At 39.7% G+C, this 13,130-nt stretch overlaps 1 pseudogene; it reads right to left on the reverse strand.

Annotated features, from left to right (window-relative positions):
• LOC101549929 (protein YIPF4-like) overlaps window positions 1-12,790 on the reverse strand; it is a 23,971-nt pseudogene extending 11,181 nt beyond the window's left edge.
• Window positions 12,791-13,130: the final 340 nt, after the last annotated feature.

A 13,130-nucleotide genomic window follows, 5' to 3' on the forward strand; every position in this document is an offset into this window, starting at 1 on the left:
TCAAGTATATAATCACAGTTTGATGCCTCTCTGGGTACATCCTGGGACAGCATGTGCAGTTTAATATAATACAGTCAATAAAATTTAAATATGGGAAACTGGTGGAAAGTGATTTACTTTAAAAATAGTTTATGCTGGGGTAGAGTGATAATGTAGCAGATAGAGTTATTGCCTTGCACGCAGCCAACCAGGGTTCATTCCCAAGGACCCCATATGATCCAGAGGTGATCCCTGAGCATGGGGAGATGTGGCCCCAAAACAAAACAAAAAATTTTATGCTGTAGGGTTTCAAGAGATAGTACAGCAGCTAAGGTCACAAGTAGCCCACCAGATTTCAATTCCCAGCACCCCTTGTGGTCCCTGGAGGCCTGCCAGGAGTGATTCCAAGAGCACAGCTAGGAGTAAGCCCTAAGCAATGATGGGTATGGCACCAAAACAAACAAAAGAAGTTGTTTGAGAGGGGGGAACCTGGAACACACATTTTGCATGAAAAAGACCTGGTTTTGATCCCTGGCCTTATAAGCAGTGGCCAGGATGGACCACTATCACCTCAATCTTATTAAGATATAAAGATATAAGAACCCTTATATTAGAGATATTAGAACTCTTACATACTATTCTTGGATATATAAAATACTGACCTCCTTATAGACAACATCATGGCAGTTCCTCAAAACCTTTTCCAAATAAAATTACAATATGAATCAAGAATTGACCTTCTGGGCTTATAACTCAAAGAAAAACAGAGCATTGAAGTATAACAATATTATTCATGTACAATAGTCAAACTATGAAAATAACCCAAGTGTGTACACTGGTCAAATAAATGGCTAGAAAAAAGTGTCATATAATCTTACCATGAAATATTATTCAGCCTTAGGAAAAAATGAAATTCTTCCTTTCCCCTTCTCTTCTCTATGCTGTTATTGTTTCTGTGATAACCGCTCTCACACATACTTGGTTACTTGGTTACAGTTCTCACAAACATAGTTTGTGATGCTTTTGCACCCCTTGATTGTAGTGCTAACACACTTAGTTGTTGTGGTTCTTGCTGGAGTCAACACTTCAGTCGTATTGCTCACACAAACTTGTCTGTTGTAGTCCAGAGATCACACACTTCATTGTAGTTCAGGGATCTCAAACAGCAGTGGAGATGGGATGGCATTCAAGCATAAGAGACAGTGCCAGGGATTGAAGTAAGGGACTGCAAGGCAGGTACCAGACTACTGAGATGTCCCTGAGCATCAGAAAGGAAATGCTGATACATGCTACAATGGAGAAGAACTGAGACAACATTAGAAAATGTTAGACAACATTAAAATCCAGTTACTGAAAGACAAATACTGTATGACTGCACTTACATGAGGTACCTAGAGAAGCCAAATTCACAGATACAGAAAGCAGAAGAGTGATTGTCAGGAGACATGGGAAGCGGAGAAAGTGAGAATAATGTTTAATAGGCACAGTTTCAGATTTTCAGTACAGGTTGATCACAATGTGAATGTACTTACCACTACTTAACTGTATTGTTTTTTTTTCTTTTTGGGTCACACCCGGCGATGCACAGAGGTCACTCCTGGCTCTGCAATCAGGAACCACCCCTGGCGGTGCTCAGGGGACCATATGGGATGCTGGGAATCGAACCCGGGTCAGCCGCGTGCAAGGCAAAAGCCCTACCCGATGTGCTATCACTCCAGCCCCATTTAACTGTATTCTTAACAAAGGATAAGAAAGAGGCCGTGGAGATAGTCACAGGGGTAAAATCTAAGATACACAAGGCCCCAAATTTAATCCCTAGTACTGCATGAATCCTAAGGCACTGCCAATTGTAACCCTGCTGCCTCCTGAGCACTGCTGGGAAGTGCTGAGGAGGTAAATTGGCTGAAATGGTAAATTGTATGCTATCTGCATTTTATAATTAATTTTTTTAATTTGGGGGAAGCTTAGTATAGAGGACATGATTTGCACGAATGAAGTACTAGTTCAATCCCTAGCAAAACACACACACACACACACACACACACACACACACAAAGAACTAATTCTCTGTTTCTCTCCCCCCACCCCCCAGCCCTTGATAACCAAAAAAAAGATTTGGGAGCCACACCCAGCAGGTGTTCAGAATCACTCCTGACAGGGCAAGGGGACCATATTAGGTTCCTGGGTGTGATATGTGCCCTATCCACTGTATTATTGTTCTGGCTCCGCAGGGGGGTGGGGGGAAAGGTGTTTTCATTCAAACTTTAATTAGCAAATAAAACTTCTCTTTTTCTTTCTTTCTTTTATTTATTTATTTTGGTTCTTGGGCCAACCCAGTGATGCTCAGAACTTACTCTTGGCCCCATGCTCAGGGATCACTCCTGGCAGTGCTCAGGAGACAATTTGTAATGTCAGGAATTGATACCCTGGTGGGCCACATGCAAGGCAAATGCCTTAACCTCTGTACTATTTCTTCAATGCCAACTTCTCTCTGAGAAGATTTAAAGTTAGAGGCATTTGCAGGTAAAGAAACTCTATGCCATATAAGGAGATTCTACATTGCTTGAAAAAAATAGGACTTGACCCAATAGGTACAAATTTAAAGGAAGGTGATTTCACCTGCTCCAAAGCAATTTTCCTTCTATTCATAACAGCCCCAAAGCAGAGTTCACTATTTTAAAAAGCAAGAGTCTTTTTATCATAAGCATATCTAAAATGAGTTTGCATGACCATCAGCCTAAATCACCAGAGAGAAACTTTAAAAAAATTGATACATGAATTACATGATTTTTTTGCACTATTAATGTGTTATTTGTCTTACCTCTGTCAAACCCTGAATCAATTATTTTTCTCAGAATACCTGGGGAACTTCAGGCAAAAATATATACTAGGAAGACTAGACATAGGCGGGGACTGGGACATTAATACAGTGGGTAGTATGGGAGAACTGGGTTTGATCTACACATCCCATATAGTCTTTGGAGCACTGCCAGGAGCAATTCCTGAGTGCAGATCCAGGAGTAAGCTCTGAGCATTGCCAGGTGTGACCCAAAACAAACAAACAAACAAACAAAGACACTGGAGAAATAACTACAGAAGGTGGAAGCTGGTCTTTCATATACTGAAGAGAATGAGAAAGGCCACCATCAGGCAAAATAGTCACATGGTCTCCAAGAAGGCAAAGCCCAGAATGGTACAGAAGAGACAAAGCTTCAGAGGAAGGTTCCTAGAATAACCAATGATGAGATTTCCCAGCACAGCCCCTATTCTCACGTCAAGAAGCTGGGGAGATAGCTCAAAGGCAGAAGCACATGCTCTGGATACAGGAGGTCCAGCACCATAAATTCTCCCACACGCCAGCAGGGGCAACCCCCAGGCCCTAAATCAGAAATAGTCCTTGAGCACTACAGGGCGTGGCCCCCAAAACTAAATAAGTAAAATAACAAAAGAAAAAATCATAAAAAATATAGAACAACCAGTCTCATCCCCAGAGCCAGCCACCCTACTATGGCATCCCCAGTCCCACGGAAATTAACTGCTATGTCAGTGTTCCTTGAAATGAACTGGTTTGGAACCTGTGGCTAGGAACAAGTGAGATTAGGGAACATGGAACTGCTAAAGTGCTGAGTCTCTCATCTGTTCATGTCTCTGGTAGGTTCCACATCGACACAGGCAGTGATCTGCTCAGAAGCTCACAGGTGCTTCTGACCAAGGCAGAGTTGGATTTGAACTTGGCCCAGGCATACATTTTGGGAGATGAGGGAGCCATGACCAGGGTAGAAAAGAGAAAGAGGGGAGTTGGGTGATTTCTAAGTATGACTGCATGATCCAATTCCATGATTTTATTATATAAGGGGTTATATGAGGAAACCTCTCCCATAATCTGAAAATTTTCATCTTGGCCAACATCCTTGTCAAATGCTTTCCCAGTCTCTGTCAGAACCTGATTTTTAACACAATAAAGTTTTAGGATATTTTCACTCCTGTGTAATTCTCCCATCTATAGTATAGTCAAATGAGTTTGTAATGAGTCATATGAGAAGTAAAAGAAGCTATACTTCACACTTAATCCTTCCGTGTGTGTAAGCAGAGAATTGAGGAGCTTGTGAATCACACCATGATTGTCCTTCTAAGCAGAACCAGTGGTCCATGCAGCCACTGCTTGCATTCTCACACTGACAAATGCAAAGGTAGAGAATGGTAACCACACACTAATGTACAGCCTGCACCTGCACGGGAGCTCATTGCTTTTTAGCTGAAAATTCAACCAACTTCTCTGAATTATATCTGTTCTTCCAGCCCTATTAACCTCATCAGAGTTAATCCCACATATTTACAAATCAAAATGTCTAATTCTCTACTTATACTTGATTCTTTGAACTTTTGGAGAAAATTCCCTCGAAAGAAAGATAAAAAGTTCCAGAATTCAGAAATTGAAAGAGGAATATGCTTGAAGCAAGACTCAGTGAATTACCACAGCCCCAGACCCTTTAAGATTTATTTCCTTTGCAATGTCATCTGGTTAAACTGCTATGGAAAAAAGTGTGAAGATTTTCAGAAAAGAGTTGCCATGTGACTTGACTTCTTGGAATTGCCTTCTTGGAATCTATTCCTAAGACATAAAAACATTAATTTATAACAACATATACACACAATTGTTCATTGCAGCATTTAATACAATAGCTAGGATATGGAATCAATCCTGGTGTCCAATGACAAATGAGTATAATACAAAAATGTGGTTTGCAAACACAACAGAGTACAATGCAGGAGAAACTGGTGGATATCATGTTAAGTGAAGTAAGTCAGAAGAAGGAAAATACCAGATGATCTCACTTATCTGCAGAATATGGAATAGCAGAACAAGGAATCAAAGGAAGGATACCTATATTATCCTTGATTATATTCTAGATTACAGAAATGAGGACAGGGAAGGAAAGAAATCGAGTGGGTAAGAAGAGGCAGATGAGAGGTAACGGGGTAAGGGGCATGAGCCTCAGGCATGTCAGTGATGTAGAGGTGTGATATATATATATATATATATATATATGTATGTATTTAAATCACAGAGCCAACAACACTATGAGAACCAAACTATAATCACCAAACTTTAAAATGTGCCTGAAAAGGAGACAAAAGGGGTGGGGGTGGAGAGGTGGTTGGAGGTTAAGAAACTGGAGGCATTGGTGGAGGAAAGTTGACACTGATGGCAAGATTGGTGCTGAAATATTCTATGCCTGAAATTCTACTACAAACAACTTTGTAAATTACAGTACCATATTTTTAAAGGTTGTAAATAAAATTTTTAATGTTTTGTTGAAAATTTATTCCCTCTGATAGTAAAAACAAAAATTCCAGGTAACTAGAGAGCCATCTCCCCTCTGGAATTAAACAGGATTTTTACCATAATTCAATAATATAGAACCCTATAAACAAAAGGAAACTAGAGTAAGGAAAAGTGCAGATTCCTCTCTTTTTAGAAAAATATGTTTGAGAGAAACAATTCAGAGAGGAAATCTGGAGGAGAGTCGACCTATTACAAGCAACCATGGAACAGACATCCAATAAGTTACGTGAGGAGATGAATGAAACACTGCAACGGTCTACAAAAAAATGCAGGAAGAAATGAAAGCAGAAATTTCAAACCTACGAATGGAAGTCACACAAATAAAAGAATCGGTAGATGAACTAAAAATCTCATTAGATGGCCTCAACAGTAGAATGACTACAGCCGAAGACAGAATCAGCGACCTAGAAGATGAGTTACAGAAAGCTTATAGACAACAACAAATCATGGCCAAAGACCTCAAAATGGCTATAGAACGAATCAGAGCCCTGGGGGATGACTTCAAGAGGAACAACATTAGAATCACTGGAGTACCAGAACCACAGGGAAGTAACCCCAATGAAAAAAAACACAGTCAAAGACATCATTGCTAAGAAATTCCCAGAGCTGGAGAAGGCAGGCATCCAGATACAAGGAGTCCGAAGAGTACCAGCAAAAAGAGACCCAAATAAAAAGACTCCAAGGCATATCATAGTCAGAATGATGGATGCTATGGATAGAGACACAATTCTGCAAGCAGCAAGGTCAAAGAAGGAAATCACATACAAAGGAGCACCCCTCAGATTTACAGCAGACCTGTCAGAGGAAACCCTCCCAGCCCAAAGACAATGGTGGGACATAGTGAAAAAAACTCAATGAAATGAATGCCTCACCTAGAATACTTTATCCGGCTAAACTCTCACTCAAACTTGAAGGAAATATACACTACTTCTCGGACAAACAACAGCTCAGGAACTTCATAGACCCAAAACGAAACGTGAAAGAAGGTCTAAAGGGGCTACTCTGAGACAAGTAGGAGCCCCATAAGAACAACAAATCCCACAGAAAGATGACACAAAACCCCATCACAATAATCTCTCTCAATGTCAACGGCCTAAATGCACCTATCAAGAGACACAGAGTGGCAAAATGGATCCGGAAATTAAACCCAACATTCTGTTGCCTGCAAGAAACTCACTTGAACAAACAGAGTAAACATAGACTCAAAGTCAAAGGATGGAAAACAATCCTGCAAGCAAACAACCCCCTTTAAAAAGCTGGAGTGGCCATCCTAATATCCGAAAACATAGATTTCAGGTTGAAAAAGATTAAAAGGGATAGCGAAGGTCATTATCTGTTTATCAAGGGATATGTACAACAGGAAGAAATCACACTCTTAACATATATGCACCTAATGAGCGACCAGCTAAATATTTAAAACAACTCCTAACAGACTTCAAAGAGGACATCACTAACAGCACAATAGTAGTCGGAGACTTCAATACGGCCTTATCGCCTCTAGATAGATCGACAAGAACAAAACTCAACAAGGAAACACTGACTCTGAAAGAAGAAATTGAAGAGAGAGGCCTAATAGACCTATACAGGGCCTTACACCCCAAAAAGAAAGAATACACATTCTTTTCCAGTGCACACGGAACATTTTCTAAAATAGACCATGTACTGGGCCCCAGAACATACCTCAATAGAATCGGAAAAATAGAAATTGTATCAACCATCTTCTCAGACCACAATGCGCTGAAGATAGAAGCTAACCACTCACCAACACGGAGAATCAAATCAAACACTTGGAAATTAAACAATTCAATGTTGAACAATGAGTGGGTCAGGAAGGAAATCAAAGAAGAAATCAAAAAATACTTAGAAACAAATGAGAATGAAGACACGAGCTGCCAAAACCTATGGGATGCAGCTAAAGCCGTGATAAGGGGAAAATTTATAGCTCTACAAGCATTCCTCAGGAAGGAAGAAAGGGCCCACATAGACAGCTTGACTTCACGACTCAAGACCTTAGAAAACGACCAGAAATAGAAAAATATGTTTGGTCACCATGGATTACAAAATTACTCATGGTCGGGCTTTAGGCATGCAATTTCCCAACACCAATTCCTTCACCAGGGTTGAGGGCAGAGGTTAGGGGACAAATTTCTTTTTTTTTTTAATAAGAATTTTATTTCATTGAATCACCATGTGGAAAATTACAATGCTTTCAGGCTTAAGTCTTAGTCATACAATGCTGAAACAACCATCCCTTCACCAGTGCCCATATCCCACCACCAAAAAGAAAACCACAGTACACCTCCCATCCCACCCACCCCCACACACCCCCACCCCGCCTTGTAACTGATAAATTTCACTTAACTTTCTGTTTACTTTGGTTACATTCAATATTTCAACACAAACCTCACCATTATTGTTAGGAGCACCCCACTAGAGTCAGACCTGTTGTGAAGAGAAATGAGGTTTTGGATTTCTGTACTTTAACAACTGAGTCCAGGGAGATTTCTTCCAGATATTGGATCATTGCAAGCTTGTAAACCCCATCTGTGGTCATCATAATATGGCAGTCCCCACACCCTTCATCCCCGGAAAGGGACAGGTGAGAGAGAGAAATACCTTTCCCCTCCTGGGCGGGCATGGGGTCGCGGCTTAGTTCTCAGGCTGGAGACATTCTGCAAGTAGCTGCCCATGCCAAAAGTGGTTTAGCTGGGTCTGGATTCACGCTCGTAAGGCTGCAGAGGGGCCGCACATGCGTGCGGCCCCCGGGATCACATCTCGGCAGCGGCCTGGGGGACAAATTTCTTAATCTACCAATCCACTATAATTCAAAACATCTTGAACTAAATTATCCATTTCTCATGTATTGGTGCATAACAAATATTGGATATCTACTATATTCCAAGAACCATTGAGGTATTAAAGATGTAGAAATTTTAAAAAGGTAAAAAATCAAAATATTCATTGAGTTTACCTAATGGACAGGTAGTAAGAAGTAAATAAGTAAAATACATAATATGCCAGATAAATATAAATGCTACAGAAAAACAGAAAACAATAAAGAAAGGTAATTAATGATGAATGTTACAATTTTATTTAGATAAAGTTTTGCTGGGCTGAGGATCAAATCCAGGACCTCACACATGCAAGTCAAATGCTCTACCACTGAGCTTACTACTACAGAGGAGTGTCAAAAAAAATTTTTTTTAATTTTTTTAATTGAGTTTAGGTGATAGGGTTACAATAGTGATCAAGTTTCTGGTATTGATATACAAAGATACAGCCACCCACCCTCCACCCACCCACCACAGAGATGTCCATAACCTTCTCCACCCCCCATCCCTATGTCCACTCTATCCCTCTCATCCCTTCCCCCATTATTTAACTGACAATTATAATTTTGGTGCATACTGTTACTTCCCTCAGCACCTCCCACACCACCTTTCACTTATGTTCCTGTGTACAGGCAGCCTATTTGTTCTTCTCCTACCTCCAGTCTTGCACTCTCAAGTCTGCATTTCTAGTATTGGAAGTTTACATCAATTGACATTTTTCCATACTCTTGACTTGTTTCTCTGTATATCACAGATAAATGAGATCATCCTTTATTTGGCCTTCTGCCTCTGGCTTTCTCCACTAAACATTATACCCTCCAATCCCATCCAAGCTGCTTCAAACTAAATAACTTTTGCTTTTTTCTTGTCACTCCACAGTATCTCATTGTGTAGACACACTACCACAACTTCTTCATCCATCCATCTGTTGTTGAACATTTGGGTTTCTTTCATATCCTGGCTATTGTACTAAAAGTAGCAATGAGTAGAGGTGTGCATATCTCTTCAGATTACTGTTTTTCTGTTTGGAGGTAGATACCTAGAAGTGATACAGGTAGATCAAAAGGGAACTCCATACCTACTTTTTTGAGGAGTTTCCATACCGTTTGCCATAGCAACTGGACCAGGTAACATTCTAACAGTGAATGAGGGTTCCTTTTTTACCGTATCCCTGACTGTCGGATACATTTTTTTTAATTTTTATTTTTATAAAGTTCACAATAGTTCATTACATTTAATATTCAAACACCAATCCCACTACCATTGCACCTTCCCACCACCATATCTCAATATTTCCATCCCAAGTCCCAAACCGTGCCCCCCAAATCAGAACCGAAACAATTAATTTTGTATTGCTTGTAACAAGTAATCCACTGAAAATGGTCCAATAAAGTTTTCTTAGAGGAAAGTGTGTGAAGATTGCTGTATTTCATTCTAGAGACATTAAGTCCTTATATAAGAGATTAGTAACATGTTTGTTAAACCCCATCAAATGTTGTGTGCTACTCTTGGTACATCTATGGTATAGAGTATGAGAGGTCACGTGCTCAAGAAATTCTGAAATTTAGAATATGATTATACAGCAAATTCACTTATGTTTGAGGCCTATGTTGCTCTCTTCTGGGAACTTTATTCTGAGTCTCTAAATCATGGCTGTTGATAAGATTATATGGGCAGTTTTTGGGTGTGACTGTCAAGCTACTGGTAAACTTGGGAGGTGGGAGAGGGAGGCCCATTCCTGCTCCAAGTGAGCTTGGAGATTTCAGTCATGAGTCCTGCATACCTGGGTTTTTCTGCAGATTCACTCATGGATGAGGCTCATCTGAGCCTGTGGAGAACGGCCATGAGCATGGAAGCAAATGAGTTCTGGAGGTTTTCGGTTGTTGTGGCTCTGTTGGGTCAGGGAGGGAAACTCGCCAGTCCCCCTCCAAGTTGCCCCAGTGAAGACAGCCTGGAAGGTGTCTGGAGGCATCTCTGCCTGTTGGATATTAACCATAAGTGTTTTGGGGTTCACCAGTGAATTGCCCCTTTCCCTCCCCCCAGAGAAGCTCACAGTGCTCTTACGAGCACCCCTAAATCCCCTAATCCCCTGAGTTTATCTTTAACTTTTGGCTTTGTGCTTTACCTCTCATTATTACATTCCCCAAGTCAATCTTGGTTACTTATAAGTCAAAACTTCTGGTGATTCTGGACTTTGTAGTGAATTACTTGCTTTTCTATTTCCCCTAAAACTTTTTATATTTTACTATAGAGCAATGTTCTTTGCTTAAACACAGAAAGACCATTAATGCTATGCTCCTAATATTTGGAATTTGATTGACTCTGAAATATATGTACTCTTGGGTATCTTCATACCCAGGAGTAGATATATTATATACTTACTTGACTCAGGCTTTGGTTGCCATAGTTCCTAATACCTCACAAACAGGAGGTCCTGCTGTGGGACTGGGATTAATCTGGGGCGAGCGCCAAAGCTACCCTGGCATCAAAATTGTACAGTCTAGAAAGCATAAAGTATGGTCTTATACAAGCTATTATGACTTAAGAGACAGGACCCCATAGGGAAGGACAAACTGAACCTGCCTAGGGACTTAATCTGGGATTTATGGTAAAAGCTTTGCTTGCTCTTGGAGCCCAGAGAACTAAGTTTTGGAATCTATACCTCTCACTGTGTTTATCCAAATAACTGCAAGTACTAATAAGAAGTAAATTTAATTATTTAATATTTGCTAATAGCTAGGGAAAGAGAAAAGCAATATAGTTGTCCCTGGGAGACACAGTGTCTCCTTGAGTTAATTTCCCCAAGAGAATTGCCTCCACTGAAACACCTTACCTCTGTAAATAATCAATCACACCACCAACATGTAGTCAGTCCTATACCTCAAACCCACTCAGATGTTCTATAAGTATAACAGCCCTGTATTAAACAGGCCAGTTTGACCATCAATCTGTGGTCCCCCATCTCTTGGTTCCTCTGCTGGGGAGGCCAGGATGGTGGTTCTCAGCCACTAAAGGTATGCATCGCATATCCCCACACTCTAAACTCACACCTGTTAACATTTCTTGTTTTCAGTTTTTTTGTTTTTTATATATATGCAGATGTGAGGTAATGCCTTCCGGTCATTTTGATTTGTGCCTCCCTGGTACGAAAGTGATATTTAGCATCTTTTCACATAATTATTGATTATATGTATATACATCTTCTCTGTGGAAGTATCCACTCATCTCTTCTCCCCATTTTTGATGGGTTATTTCTCCTTAGTTGTTATTGCTGAGCTTCATAAGGGTTTTACAGATTCGGAACGTTAGTCTTTTATAGTCTTACTATGTACAAATATCTTCTCCCAGTTAGTTGGGTTTCTTTTTACTATAGCCCATGTTTATTTTACCACACAGAAAATTAAATTTCATATAGTTTCAATTGTTTGTTATTTTCTTCATTGCCTTTACCAGTGGAGTCAGTTCTCTGAAGAACCATTTGATGTCCAGATCCTGAAGAGTTCTTTTTATATTTTCCTCAATGTATTTTATGGTTTCTAAACAAATTTCTAAGTCTTCAACTCACTTTTCATTAATTGTTATGTAGGACATGAGCTATAGATCCAGTTTTGTTCTTTTTATAAGCAGTTAACTATTTTTCCCAGCACCATTTGTTTAAGAGGCTTTCTTTGTTCCATTTTATTCACCTGACTCCTTTGTTATAGATTAACTGTACAAAATTTGAGGATTTATCACTGGGGTCTCAATGGTTTCATGTCCCTTGCCTTGTAAAGAGTTTCCACTACTTACACAGCAGCACAAGTCAAAACAAAAATTTAAAAAAAGACCTTCTCCTAATTTATTCCTCTTCTCATTTTTTATTTACAATGTCAATACGCTTCAAAGATTTCTAAAATCTTTACAGTCAAATTATTTTCTCCATCCTGATTGTCAATACCTTACTGTAGACTATATTTCTCATCTAATTTACTACAATGGATAAATATCTTAGTAACTGCTTTCCCCTACCCAATACTCCTCCAAACCATTATTAATGGTTCTACTATAATGATCTCCCTAAAATGCATATATGATTATGTTATCATGCCTTCTCCTTTCTAAAATCCTTTAATGTCTCTAGGTAGAGGGACAAACATGATAACATCTCAGCATCTGTATTGCAAACCACAGTCCCCAAAAGGAGAGAGGGGGAAACGGGGAGAGAAAGAGAGAGAGAGAGAGAGAGAGAGAGAGAGAGAGAGAGAGAGAGAGAGAGAGAGAAAGCCTGTCATATGTGATAGAGCTAGCTGGGGAAACTGGGGTCATTGGTGGTGGGAAATGTACACTGGTTGAGGGATGGGTGTTGGATCATTGTATGACTGAAACCCAAATATGAACAGCTTTGTAATTGTGTATCTCACAGTGACTCAATTTTTTAAAAATCCTTTAATGTCTCTTCTTAGACTAAGGGATAAAGTCTACATTCCTTAACTTTGCCCACAAAATCCTTCATGATCTCCCATGCTTAGGTTTCCTAATCTAACTTCTTATCCATACCTTCAATATATCCTACATCCAACTTGTCCCACAGGATTGGGCACCTTCCCTCAGTTACCTTCCTTAAACCTGTCCAGGTGAGGTGTCCCTTCACCATGTCCCATGACACCCGCTATCACAGCCTTTATTATCCTTGATTAAAGTAATGGGGTGACCTGCATGACTTCTTGACCACACTATAATCTCCTCAAGGACAGGGACAATGCGTCATGCGTCATTCTTCTTTGTATTTCTGGTAGTTCATGCATCACAAGTGCTTAACTAAGGTTTTTTAAATAAGTGAATAAATAAAATAGTAAATTGATAAATAAGTAAATAAATGGGAATATATATGCTGGAAAAGAGAGTTGAACAATGTATCAACAACTGCATATTTTGCAATAGGTAGTAACTATAAAATTAATCAGAAAAGTGACAAAAGGAAAATAATATTAGAG

Source organism: Sorex araneus, chromosome 3 (assembly GCF_027595985.1).
Source record: "Sorex araneus isolate mSorAra2 chromosome 3, mSorAra2.pri, whole genome shotgun sequence".
NCBI lineage: Eukaryota > Metazoa > Chordata > Mammalia > Eulipotyphla > Soricidae > Sorex > Sorex araneus.